Consider the following 14,305-nt stretch of genomic DNA (forward strand, 5'->3'; position numbering starts at 1 on the left):
GAACAGTCCAAGGATAGAATAAAAAATACAGTGAAAAACAGGGACCAGATTTATCTTCTCGGCAATGCCACTTCTGTGCCAAATGGGCTTGAGCCGATATTGCAGTCACAGCTAGCTTGGAGGTGGGCCCAGGAGAACTTCTCAATGCAAAAATGGGTACAGCAGGAGCAGTCTGCAGCAAAGCTCTGCTGTTAAAAAGGAAACGAGTCTAGCCATTGGCTTGCCTTCGAATTTTGCTCTTGCACTTTAGCATAAAAACCAACTATTGCATGTAAGCAGTCACATTTCAATATCAGCTCTGTCTGAATGCCACGAGTGCCACCAGTGTATGTTAAGTATGGAAACAATGGGTTAATGTAGGCCTTTTCAGAAATCAGACACTGCATATTTGGTGGGGATTGGCAAAGAGCTGGTGTATTTGTTCAGGAAATGCATGTGGTGGAACATTGAGGGGCACTATTCCATTTCAGATGGGCAATTATGAGCTTGAATCAATTCCCTCATCAAAGCATGTTGCATGTGGAAAGGGAACGTGGCATAGAGAAGGCTGTTTGGGCTCAACTTTGGGCCAAAGACGAGTCTGAAAAGAGTGGAGAAACTGCAGAAAATTTGACAAAAATAGTATTCCCTTTTGTTGGAGAGGTGGGCATTTCTACAACATGCCCTGAGTGTTTGGGACAGGGTGGGCTATAAAACTAAATGAGTGGGTAATGATTGGCTGTGGTCTCCCACAACTGGTGTACACAGAGTAATAAATCTATCTGTCATATCCTCATGTGAAGATACATACCTGGACTCATGTTAATAACCTACACATAGATGTGCAAGGATGCTGCAATGTATGGAGGAAACCATGGTTCCGAACAAGATGATCAATGCAGGTACATGTCACGTTCTCTTGGTGGAGGGATGGAGAGGTGCAGAAGACAACCTGGGAGGCCATGATTAGGAGAAAGGGAATAGTAGTGGGGAAGGTGTTCTTAACTCTCCCCAACCATTGTCAATCAAAATTGTCTCCCAAGGGAGCAGAAAAGTGTGGGAAAGTTTATATAATTTAGCAGAGTTTAAACGATCCCCCGTTTCAGGACTTCCGGAGGCGGCGCGAACGGTAATGGCTGCCCTCTTCTAACTAGGAGAGGGAAGCTCCGTTGAAACGGGTCGTCCGCTACGGCGAAGCGGAGACCCACATCGGAAAACCGCAGGCGGCAGAAGCCTGCGGTCTTGGGACCCGGCGGGCGCCAGGAGCTGCCCCCAAAACGTTGAAGGAACCCCGTAAGGGGCTCCGAATCGCGGAGGGGGTAGCGGCGCTGAGGGTCGCTCCGCAATCAACGGAGCGAAGCCGCGAAGCTGTTGCCGGTGAGCGCTGACCTTTCTTCCTGGAATTTACGTTTCGGAAAGCAACAATCCGTGAGTAATAAGGACTTTTAAAAATTTTAAAGTTTCAAAAGCTACGGAATTTGGCTGAAAGCGGATTGACGAAAAAAAAGGAAGTCCGTCTTCCGCTGCTACTGAACTTCAAAGCAAAGAGCAGGAGGAGTGGAGGCAGAGAGTGAACTTTTAACCTAATGGATCTGAGCACCCACTGAACCTCCTTTGAAGCAGAATAGGACTGTAAGCATTGGATTTGGCGTCTTTAATTTGGACTGTGACATCTTCTTCTATTGGAATTACAATTTAAGTCAAAAACCCAGGTGCTGGAACTGCCTGAGTAACTGTAGCAGTCAGCCTGCAGATTTGGATATTTACAGGATATTGGGCATAACATTATGTTTGAGGACTGGGAAAGGTTGTGGACCACTGGGCTGAACTTCACTGCATGTAATGCTTTGAAGGAAAATGTAATGAAAATGATATACAGATGGTACATGACCCCAGTTAAACTTGCCAAAATATACCATTCGTCTGATAATAAATGTTGGAAATGTAAAGAAAATGAAGGAACATTCTTTCACCTCTGGTGGACTTGCCCTAAAGTGAAGGCCTTCTGGGAAATGATATATAATGAGTTGAAAAAGGTATTTAAGTATACCTTCACTAAGAAACCAGAGGTCTTCCTCCTGGGTATTGTCGGCCAGAAGGTGTTAAAGAAGGACCGAACATTTTTTATGTACGCAACAACAGCAGCAAGGATACTTATTGCCAAGAATTGGAAGACTCAAGATCTACCCACACTGGAAGAATGGCAGATGCAGCTGATAGACTATATGCAACTGGCAGAGATGACCGGCAGAATCCGAGACCTGGGAGAAGAAAGGATTGAAGAAGATTGGAAGAAATTTAAAATTTACTTACAAAAATATTGTAATTTGACTGAATGTTAAGAAGGATGCTTGATCATAAATAATTGGCAACCACTAAACTAGATTGGAATTAGATGATAAGTGAGATTAAGGAAAAGACAAACCCTTTGGGAGAACTATTAGATTATATTTAAACGAGTGGATATAAGATTGTAAACAAGATGATAATTTGCTTGAAAAAACTTTTTAACAATGTAAGTGGGAGCAGGAGACGTGAGGAAGTCTAAACAAGTTATGAAATTTTGTTATGATATAAGAAATGTTGTTTGTTATTTATGCTTTTCTTTTACAAAAATCTTAATAAATATTTATATATAAAAAAAATAAACGATCCCCCGTTTCAGTTTATGCAGCGACAAGCTCGTGTGAGTCCTATCAATAATTATAACTTCCTGGTTGATAATCCCTTTCAGTCCCTCTTAAAGAAAACACACATGAATCTGAATCATATTAACATAAACTAATTTACTTTCAGATTCATTCAGGTTGACAGAGTTGTTCCTGAAGGCAGGCTTAGGTTACATAACAGATAAACTATACACTAGATAGTAGTGAGTCATGCAAAGACTGCATCTGAGCAGTTGCCAGTTAACAGTCCTTGCAGCAACCGACAGAGGCAGTTAGTCCTCCCTCGGAATGTTGGACTTGACTGACAGCTTTATATCCCACAAAGAGACTATGTATGCGACCATGGCTGCCTTGATGTTATTAGCACAGAGATGGAAAGAAGATAAAGTCCCTACCAGAAAAGAATGGCAGATTAAGTTGATGGATTATGCTGAAATGGACAAAATGACCAGAAGAATCAGAAATCAGGAAGACCAAAATTTTAATAAGGAATGGGGGGGGGGTGTGGATTTATAACTTACCTTGAAGACCATTGTAAACAGTTGAAATCATTAGTAGCATTGGAATATCACTTGTAGTTTAATGGTGAATTTAGTGGATATTACGGAGAGATAAAAGATTTGGATTGTTATAAAAGATGCAGGAGGAAATGATTAACAGTAGGACCCACAAAGGGGAGGAGGGAAGTCTTGAGAGATTTCTTGGAATCTTGTTTTAATGTTGTATGTTGGACTGTAAAATTTTAATCTCAAAAACCAAATAAATACATTTCTTTTAAAAAATGCCAAAAAAGCCACCACCACCACCAGAATTGTCTCCTACACATTGCTCTTCCTTCCATGGGAAGGAAAATACATTATCTTTCCTCCACTGGAAGAAAAGCTGCTGCTGGAACAGGTTTTGAATGAGAGAATCAGCCAAGGGGTTGAGGTTCAGTACCACGCCAAATACATACCAGTCTTCCCCTTCCAACCACAACCTTGTATTAAAACAAACGAAGGCTATAAACAAAGGTGTTTAGCCTTTCTTTGGGCCCGCTGTGATGGTCAGAAACTGTACTAATGGGAATGGGAATAGTGCATTGTGGAGCCCCTTCGCTTGCAGGAAGAAGCTCAGGAGTGCAAATGCCTTTCCGAGGAGTCAGCGCTGAAGCACCATGCAACAAATACACGGCGCTGTGGGTTTTGCCAGATCTAATCTTCCATTCCTTTACCCACCGGTGTAATTTACTTTGAAGTTGCAGAAGCCAGGCTTAAGCTCCGGTGATATCATGAGATGATATCAACATTGTTCTTCCATGTAAATTGCGAAAGGTCCCGAAAATGCCAGAGGATTGCCTAATGCCTTACAACCTTCCTGGCAGCCGAAAGTGTCTCTGATTCCAGAAAGATAAGGAGCTGCTGGGCTAACAACTCAAGCTCTCAGATGTTCCAAGTCCAGCCTTGTGACCACATTGCCTTTTCCCAGCATCTAACTGAGGCTTTCTGGAGGCGAAGATATGAGCTACATTGAGGGATGCTGCCTGAGATCCTGTACTTGTCCTTACCTGGTTTCCTGCCTTGGCCCCGTTGGACTGATTCCTTGTGGAATCCTTGGATTCGGGATCAGACCTGGACCGCGTTGCCCGGGTTAACCCCCAGGCCCAGCACACAACATGGCATTTCTCATGCTGATTTCTGATGGCTGCAACTAGCTATAAAATAAGAATAGCTGCAATCAGGCTGGAATGGTTTTGCTCAGGAAAAAGCAGGACTCCGTACAGCTAAGAATACAACTGAGAATGTTCATTACACTGCAACGGTTCAGAAATCGCAAATTTGGTTTGGATTTGTTTGTTTGGCTTTTGCTGATAAAAACAGTCTTTTCTTATAAGTCAGTTTTGAGCATATATTTGCCTGCACTATAAGTTTGGGATAAAGATATTAGTTTAAAAACCACCCGTGTCCATGCAAAGTGGGTGCAATCACTAATTTCTGGACGGATTTCTGCTGTTAGTCAAACTCCCTTTTGTAGTCAAAGCACAACTTTTGATGCTGAATTAGTGCAGGGAAGCACATCGGTGGCCCATAGCAATGGGCAACATGGGTCTCATTTTGTGGGGCTTACAGGACACCCCCAGGCACAGCACACCCCTTCTGACTTGACCTGTCCTGCTGCACCAAAAAGAATAATCATAATAAATAAATAAATAAATAAATAAATAAATAAAATTTATTTACACCCCGCCCTCCCCGGCCTGGGCAAGGCTCAGGGCAGCTAACACTAGTAAAATTACAGTAAAAACATATTAGCGGGGGAAACCAACCAATTTAAAATACAGGTTAAAATGCAATTTAAAAAGCAGCCTCATTTTAAAAGTTGCCCATAAATCAAAACCGTAAGGGGAGGGAAGACATAAGGGTCAGACTGAGTCCAAACCAAAGGCCAGGCAGAACAGCTCTGTCTTGGAGGCCCTGTGGAAAGATGTCAAGACCCGCAGGGCCCTAGTCTCTTGTGACAGAGCGTTCCACCAAGTCGGGGCCAGTACTGAAAAGGCCCTGGCCCTAGCTGAGACAAATCTAACCACCTTGCGATCTCCAAAGTGTTGTCATTTGTGGACCTTAAGGTCCTCTGCTGGGCATACCAGGAGAGGCGGTCCTGTAGGTATGCCAACAGTGGAGAAACAAAGCTAGCACTGTTCTTTTGCTAGGTGCTACTGGAAGGAATTTTTTTTGTTTTGACTATGGCAGACCAACACGGCTACCTATCTGTAACTTTTGCTATTGTGTTCTCCATCTCCACTGGGTACCAAGAACCAGGGCTTCTTTTCAGCCAGAACTCACAGGAACTCAGTTCCAGCATCTCTCAGGTGGGCCCCATTGTCATCATGAGAGAACAAGAGAAGCGTTCAGGGAGAGTCCTGGCACCTCTTTTTCTAGAAAAAATAGCACTGCCAAGGAGTGGCCCCCTTCTTGGCATCTAATTTAGAAAATGGTCCTCAAGGCTATTTGAGTTGTGTGTCTCTGCATTAGTATAGGGTATACACCAAGTATCCAATGTGGTGACAGTAATAATAATACAACAATCGCCACCACCACAAACATACTAGTGGATAAATGTACAACTCTATGTTAACAAGTTACATATGCAGTAAGCGTTCATTTATCCAGTCTGTATAACGTTTACTGCACATGTAACTTGTTAACATAGAGTTGTATATTTATCCACTCCATGTTTACAGTATATCCAGGCTTTGTCTTGCACATGGCACCTTAGTATGTTTGTTGTTTGAATGGTTACAAGTCTATCTCTATTCTATTATTCTAGTAAATTTGGTTTTATATTTATAAGCCAGTTTGTGGTGTTGTTGCTTTGTTGTATTATTGTCTCTGCATTAGTACATCCACAGAACACTTTTGGTCCACCTTGACAAAATCTGGTTGTTCCCCTCCCCCCCCAAGCTACGTTTAACAACTTGAAGAATTCCTTCTGTTAAGTGAGTAATCTTTACATATACCATGATCAACCTGCACAGCAGTATTTTATCCCTTCAATTGTACTTTATGATTTTACATATTTAATTTATCTCTTCCGAGGGATTGTGCCTTGCCACTCTCATTTTACGGCCAGAATACTTATGGCTGACATCTATTCCTCTGCAATATTTTACACAAGAGGAAGGTCTCTGCGCAGACACTAAACCAATGGTCCCCAACCTTTGGTCCTCACCTGTGGAGAGAATGAAATAAGCCACTTATGAGTCAAACTAGGACTCCTTCCTGTGGCTTCAGCTGAGTTTAGCGCAACCATTCAAGATCCAACAGGCCTCTAATGACATCAGCTCACAGTACGATTTGTAGGCAACAAAAGTAATCAGTGCTTTGACTCTCAACGTTTTATTTTGCCCAAGAGATTAGTTTCATGTCTCCCCTTCCTGTATCCTTCTGACTGAAAGAAATGGTCATTCAGTTCGATTTCTGCTGAGTTCAAGGCCAGCCTAGGCAAGATGCTGTGGAGGGAAGCTCCCCTCTTAGGTCTGTTCTGTTTACTCCCCAGCAGAGATAAAGGGCAGAAGGACTCATCTTGAATATTGGGGAAAGGGTCAACTGGACAAAGGTGTCCGAAACAGAAACTGGAGGGGAGAAAATCCCCTCTCTTTGTGCTCCCTTTCCAGCTGTGTTCTTTTGACTCCACAGAATCCTGACCATGTTGAATCAGAAGACCTATTAGATTAAATAGGCTTACTCCCAGGTAAGCGTTGTTAGGGTTGCACCATAAATTGTGCCTGGAGATCAGGGGGAAAACAAACTTCAGACAAACGTGTCCCTCATTGCAGCCATAATCTCTGATCACTTTTCACCTCTGCCCTTGCTCACTTCACTTTTAACTGCCCTAGTTGTGAATGCAGTCAGGTTACTACTAGTAATAAAAATAAAACTTTATTATTTAAAAGTCTGGTGGGTCAGCTTATTGAGTCTAGGGGAGAGACAGACTGCAAGTTCCCTGGGTCACAGTTCAGATCCTGTGCCTCTTAGGCGATTACTATAGCATGAAGCCAAACTCCAGTTTTGGTATATGTGCGCTTGCTTATATTCTTGCATGCTTTACAGAAGACCCCTTCACAACAAGATTCAGATGACCAAGTGTCAGGAGGGACAGGTGCAAAGCCGTCATGTGGCTTTTCTGCCTAGGGGACCCACATTTCCCGGGAATGCTCTGCTGTCCCCGTGCTGGATGGCCCATGGATGAGGCACAGCTGTCCGTCTCCAGGGTCCATTTCTTATCTTGCATGAAAAGCTTTCTGCAATACCTGAATGTTGTCTCCAGAGATTGGCAGCAAGTGCAGTATTTTCACCCTGTGGCAAAGGTCGGGAACACTCAGAGCGCCTTGCACTACTGGTGCCAAACACCCATTAAAGCGTTGTCCCTTATTTTATCAAACCAAGCTTTTGCTACAACAGACATGGCTATGTCTCAGGAAATGTTTAATCATGCAATCCCTCCCCCCCCCCCAGCATTTTCTTTCAAAAAAACAAAACAAACCCTCAACCGAAAATCTTAGGATGCTGTGTGTCCCCTTGTCTGGGTGAAATCACCCTGCACAATGATAGGAGAATCACTCCGATAAAGTGGTCCTGGTGTACAGATTCTAGCCAGAGAGGGTTCTCTCTAAATCCTAGGCTTCTGGAAGTGATTGACAGGGATATAATTTTATGAGTGGACGAAACGCTTGTGGAAAACACCTTATTGACATTGAACTCAGGGCAGAATTTACCGCTGAACAGGATGCTAAGTTTTACAGACTTCTAATTAAAAATGGGGGTCCCCACTCTCACGTCCAAAAGGGGAGGTTTGCATCCATTAAAATAGCTCAGAGGGAAGGGAAAACTCAGCTCCCCAACAGGGAAAAACCGATTCATGAGCACAGTCAGTTCCAAAGCATCTCGAGTTTTAGGAAGCAGAGCTAGGAGGAAAGAAACACGGCAAATGACACCACTTACTTTCGCTAGCCCTAAGCGCCAGATTTAGTCCCAACTTCCCAGCCAGCACCGTAGCAGCCTTGTTAGCATACAGATGGCATTGCTCAGAGAGCTGCGAGGTGCCGTCTCTTTGCTGCCTGTTTTCTCCCGGGGAATGCTTAGTAAACAGCCGCGCTGCCGGACTTCCTCGAGGGGCACTTCAAAGTGGAAAGGGCAGCTGGATGGGGCCCTCCTCCCTCTTGTCCCCGAGGGAAGCTCCCCTTCCACAGATTGGGAAGCTCCCGCTTGAAAGAACCAGGACCTGCAAAGCTCAGGTGGCGAGAGCCAAGGTTGCAGGTTCGATCCTCGTCGGGGGCAGATTGCAGGGGGTTGGACTGGATTATCCCGGGGTCCCTCCCAGCTCTGCAATTCACCCGCTCTCCTGCCAAGCATGCAAACAAGGGGCCTGGGAAAAGCAGCCTTCAGCCCTAAGCGCGCTTCCTCTCGCCTTTCCTTCCGGCAAGCCCCGTCCAGGTTCCAGCACCTTCTTCCCCCGACCCTCCCGCGGCCAAATGCAGCCAGGCTCCTCTCCATCTCTGCGCCAGGAGAAGACTCTGCCAACACAGCGGTGCAAAAATGCAGGGGGGAGAAGGCGGGCGTGCATCTCTGTCTATGTGCGTGCGGGTGTGAAATGAGCCCAGGCAAACACCGCGCATCGTCCCAGCTGATCCGCGCGCGCCTTGCACCCGCCCGCCTCCCCCTCGGAGCGGGTCCCTGGCTCCGCCCGCCCCTTCCCGAGCAGCCTCGGGAGCGACTCCGCCTGCTGCTGGAGGGGGCGGGCGGGCGCCGTGAGTGGCAGCGGGGAGCCTCCAATCGGGGACCCCTCTCCGCCCTCGGGGCGGGCGCTCTGTCTCGGCGCCGTCCAGTCGGAGGCTCCCTTTGGGAGGGGGGCGCGTGGGAGGAGCCGGGGGCGGCGCGGGCGCGGAGGAAGAGGCGGGGATGGCCGCGCGCCGTGAAGTCATCGGCATAATCCGGTGGCTCGCGCTGGATCTACTCTGGGTGACTCAGAGAGAGAGGCAGGCAGGCAGAGGGATCTGGCGCGGCGCTCTCCCCCAGCAAGGTAAACGTTCCCCGACGCCTCCCGGGCGCATCCCCCGCCCTGCGCTGCGCCCCCTCCGCGGCTCGCCGGATCCTCCACTTCGCTCGGGGCTCCCTCTTCCCCCAAATCGGAGAACCCCCCCAGCAAGTCCCTTCCCCCTCCCCACGTAAACAAGTCTCCCCGGGGCCCCCCTCCGTAGAGTGCGGGTGACTTCTTCCCGGCGCCCTTGAAGAAGCCAAAGACCCCCAAGAAAGTTTTTTTTGGGGGTCGCTATCCCCCTTCCTTTTCCTATTCTCCCCCTCCCCGGAGGAAAGATCCTCCCGGATCGCGCCCTTGGCTCGCCGCTGACTTTGTGAGTCAGCTGCAGCTGGAGAAGGGAAGGTCGCGGGAGCGAGGAAAAGGCTGCGCGGCGGCGGCCGAGAAGCCGGAGAGAGGCAGCAGCTGCTACTGCTGCTCGGGTTGCTTTGCTTTCCAAAGCGGAGAGCGACCAAAATAGGCTGCGAGGGGCCGCCGGGTCGGGCTGCCCCGGCCCTCCAGCTCCTGATGGACAGAGCTGCGTTTGGGTGGCTATAAATAAGCAGCGGACGCGTCGAGGAAGAGGAGGATCCCCGCGCCGGATCTGCAGGAGGAATCTGCCCGGGAAAGCGAGGCAGGTGCCGGGGGCGGGGGCTGCAAGTTCGCGCGGCGTCCTGCCCCAAGGAAGGCAACGTCGGGGGGTGGGGTGGTTGCAGGGGTTCCCCGGTCCCTCCCCGGGGTGGAGCTGCCGCCGGGGGCAGGGCGATCCAAGATGGGGAGGGCGGCATTCGGCAGCCAAGCGCAGGAAGGCCACGATAATCTCTCCGCCCGACGGTCACAAACATTACGCACACAAGGCGCAGCAGGGTCTCCAGGGGCCGCTGTCCTCGCTGCCTCCTAGTTGGGCGTCTCAAAACTCAAAAGGAGATCTGGGAGGCTGACCAGCGCCCCGTCGGGGCTCCTTTCCGCTCCTGCGAAGGTGTCGCCGTGCGCGTCCCAAAATAGCCTGGCTCCCGCCCCCCTCCCTCGGAGCAGGAAGGCGCTGTCTTCTCATCTTTAACCCCCCCCCCCCCGCAGTACATGCATTCATAATATTTCCGGCGAGGGGGCGCAAATCGGCGAGCCGTCTCCGGGCTTTGCGCGCCCGGACGCAGTGGCGCGTTGGTGCGCCCTCCCTCGACGGGCGCCTGCCTGCTCCTCCCTCGCCCCGTTGGTGGCCGTTTCTCGGCCGGGAAGGAAGGGGCGAAAAGTTTTTTGGGTGGGCTCTCAAGTGCGGGGAGGCGCGGGCGGCGGGCGGAGCAGGCGGCCAGCTGGAGGCCGCGTCTCGGAGAGCCGAGCTGCCTGGCTACGAGAGAGGAAGAGGCGAGGTCTCGGCGCGCAGGCTGGGCTGGCTTTGGCATCTCTCCTCCTCCTCCTCCGCTCTCCTTCCTTCCTTCCTTCCCTCCGTCTGCTCGGAGAACCAGGAAGTCCCCGCGGCCGACGAGGACGCGCCCTCCCGTCTGGCCCGGTGAGCGGGGCGCCGAACTAGGCCTGCCTGCGCCGGGGAAGCGCGTCCGGGGCTCGCCTTCGGGGCTCCCTTCGGTAAGGTAAAGCGCCCTGCAACAGCAGCAGCAGCCGGGATCCGCCTCCCCTCCCCCCCGACGGGGGCCGGGACCGAGTGCGCGTTCCGGGGCTGCTTTGCTCGGCTTTTCCGGCGCGCGCGCCCGCGCCCTGGAAACGAAGCGGAGGCCTCGGCAGCCTGCAAAAGTCCCGGAAGAGTCTCGGATCCGGAGCGAGGTGGCGCGCGCGTGGTGGGTGGGGAGGTCGGGGCGCCGCGACGGGGCGCCCCACGCGCTGCAGGCGAGGATCCCAAGTTGGGCAACTTTGCCGGGGCTCCCGGGAGAGGCCCCGAGTCTCTTATTCGTGGCCGGCGCCATGGCGCGTGCGCGCCGAGCCCGCGAGGGTTTCCCCAGCCATTTGCACGAGGCAAGAGGAGCCGAGGGACTCCTTTCTGGCGACGGGGCGGCCTTGCAGCTTCAAGGGACCGCGCCGGTTGCGTTGCAGCGCCTTGCGGAGTTTTAAAGTTTTGCAGAGCCCCGATTCGGGTTCATGTGCACCAAGAAATGGTGGAGCCGCCGCCGAACTTGGAGGGTTTTTTTATTTTTTTGTGCGCCCTGACCGTGAACGTGGCCTGTGACCCGACGGCCTTGGGGAGCCCTTGCCTCCTCCTCCGCTCGCTCGAGGTCCGGGCAATGAATGCAAAGGCCGCCTGGCCTTGCTGCCCTGCTATGCAGCGGCGTGTTAGGAGGTGGGGCAGCTTTTGCTGAGCGAGTTGGCCCATTGTTATGCAAATTGCAGGCACACTTTCTCTTTGTGGACCTAATTGCCCTGCTAGTTTCATTCTTGTCTCTCTCCTCCCTCCCTCCTCCTCCTCTCCAGTCCCTTTGTTACTGCAGGGAAGAGGGGGGGGGGGAGATATAGCTGCAGCAGGACAAAATTAGAGGCAGATTTTTAAAGTCCATCTGCAATTCATCAGATGCATAAAACAAAATTCCTTGTTGGTTGTGAGCATTTTGAAGCGCATTCAAAGTTAAGCGTGTCGGGTAACAGATGTGGGTTTGACAGAGGTGAAGGCAATGCTTCATTAAGCAAGAATTTCTTCTGCGCTGTGTCTCTGCTTTAAGGACGGTGGGATTTCATGAAAAGTGTTCGCCACCAGAGCTTGTTCAAAGCAGCCTTGGATCTCTCCTTTTGTTCATTTCTGCCGTGTCACATCTGAGGAGGGCTTTGACCAACACCTGAGGCTGCAGACTGACAAGGGAAAAAAGTCCTCCAGCTAAAAACGTTATATTGTTAGTGCTGGAATTCTATTTAATACACGCCTTTCAAAAGTTTAGCTGGAATTAATATCCACCCTGTTGCATGTGCCGACTTCTGCTTTGCTTTGAAGTGAAGATCACAAACTGCAGAGGGAGGTTTCCTCTGCAAATTTTATTTCTCTTTTAAACCGTTAAACTCCTGGTTATTATTGTTGTAACCTTCGTGATCCGGGCATGAAGACTTCTCAGCTGGCAGCAAATGGGAAGACGGACACAAATCCTTTGAAGTATTTCCAGTGTGTTCCCGTGGTCTCTGCTGTTTGGGAAGACAATTGTGTTTGAAGCTGCCTGCTCCCCCAATTTGCTCAGAGATAACTTCAGCTCAGATTCTCTCAAGTGATTATTACCTGAAAGCTAATCTGACATTCCTGCAAGGAAAGAAGATGATGTAGCCCTCGTTTTAACCACAGTTCTCAAACGTAATGCGGGGATAAAGTTTGCCACTGTTAAATTATGGTTCTTGGTGTGAATTTTTGCATTTTGTAACTTTTCCCTGTGGGACAGCAGCATAGAACCCCTTGCGGCAACACCAACAGAAAGTCCTGTGGCATCTTGGAGACCTGACATATTTTCCACGGGACGGACTTTTTGAGGGTCAGTCCACAAAAGCAAATGGTATAAGACATTTGTTAGTCTTTATGGTGCCAGAAGAACCCCCAAAACCTCTGGTATTTTGTCACCTTGCTCTGGCTTGTTAAGACATAGCTGTCAACCTTTCCCTTTTCTTGCGAGGAATCCTATTCGGAATAAGGGAATTTCCCTTTTTTAAAAAGGGAAACGTTGACAGCTATGTTGTTAAGAGCTTTGCACAGAGTGATTGATGCTTTGGGCTCCTACTTTTTCATGCCTCCTTCCCGCCAGGCTACCATATTCTCTTAAAGTTCCCAGCTAATGCCTTCTCCATTGGATGTTAGGAGACGGCGCTTGTCTTCTAAATTGGCTTGACGGTCCCTCGTGGAGTAGAGCTGCCTGGGTCCTTTGCACGATGCAAAGTTCCTCTTCCGTGTTGCTGTTCCTTCTTGCCCACCTGTTGGCTCTTTGTTCTGCCTCTCAGGCCGTGTCTCCCTCCTGCTTTGGCAAAATACTTCCTATGCCAGCTGTACTAGGAGACTGCGGAGGGCTGAGGCCCCCTCCCTCTTCCCATCCCCAGGGAGGGTTCTGGCCCATGCTTTCTGAAACCTGAGTCCCGGCTTGTTTATGAGTCTGTTCCGAGATTATTTGTCATTCTTGGCGGTTTGTCGTTCTTTGGCTTCCTCTGGGGGCCCTGTCCTAGAGTTTGCAAAATACCAGTTCTGCTCCCAAACGGTAATTATTCCCCCCTCCCTTCTGTAAATTACGTCGACACAACGGTTGGAGTTACGGGGGCTGTTATCTAGTCAATCTGCTTTCTAATAATGTGCAGACAATAATCCCTGACGAGCCTTGGAGGAAAACAGATAACGTCCAGCTTTTGTCTGCTTTGGACTTATCCATGTTTTGCAGGATAACTTGTGAAGAGGCTTGTTTGGCGCGAAGGAGTGACAAATTCAAGGCTGTTCCAGTGTTTTTGCAGCTTTGAGCTGCTCTGTGAAGCTGAGCCTTTGCCAGTTTGAAGCAGCTTCTTAGAATGGACTGCCCGGCGCTGTTGGAAGTTTGCCAGGCGTGTTTTGCAACTGACGGGGGTCCGCTTGCAGCCCCTTGAAGATCTCTGGGGGGCAGGTTGGTGGGTTTGCCCGACTATCCCTTTCAAGTGAAGCCTTGGCCTCCCCGAAGCGACTGGGCTTCACGTCAGTGTCAAATCTAGATAGTCCAAAGATTGGTGACCTTCTGATCTGGCCATCCTTGATCTAGAGCCAGAGTAAGGAGGCGCTTTGTCCTTGCTCCCTATTTTGGCACAGTGGGTGATGTTATGATTGCTTCGGGGAACGTGCCCCATGGGATTTTAAAGCTCCAGAGGAAAAATTGGGGTCCCCCCCCTGCTCTGTTTGTCAGTGTGCCATCCCTGGAACGTAACTCTCATGTAAATTGCAAGTTAACCTGGACTAAGAAGGGACAGCGGTGGCTGTGTGACCTATTCTTCCTCTCTGCAAAGGTGCTGAATCTAATGCATATTTTTGCCGCCTATCTTGCGCAGTTCGGCTTCGACCTGCACTGCTCAAGGAAGAGATGCTGGTCCCATGCTCTCAACCAGATGTCAGCAAACCTTTTCAGCAGGGGGCCGATCCACTGTCCCTCAGACCTTGTGGGGGGCCGGACTATATTTTTTGG

The 14,305-nt window shown here is 49.7% G+C and overlaps 1 protein-coding gene across 13 annotated transcripts in view; it reads left to right on the forward strand.

Moving 5' to 3' along the window:
• Positions 1-9,047: 9,047 nt before the first annotated feature.
• SMARCA2 (SWI/SNF related BAF chromatin remodeling complex subunit ATPase 2) overlaps positions 9,048-14,305 on the forward strand; it is a 127,601-nt gene continuing 122,343 nt past the window's right edge. For 2 of the 13 annotated variants that reach the window (XM_083718302.1, XM_083718291.1), the window contains exon 1: positions 9,070-9,834. The gene's annotated coding sequence lies outside the window, so the exon portion shown is untranslated. The other 11 variants (XM_083718303.1, XM_083718292.1, XM_083718288.1 and 8 more) reach the window with 10 other exon arrangements.

This window comes from Podarcis gaigeae (genome assembly GCF_964106915.1).
Source record: "Podarcis gaigeae genome assembly, chromosome: 17".
Classification (NCBI taxonomy): Eukaryota; Metazoa; Chordata; class Lepidosauria; order Squamata; family Lacertidae; genus Podarcis; species Podarcis gaigeae.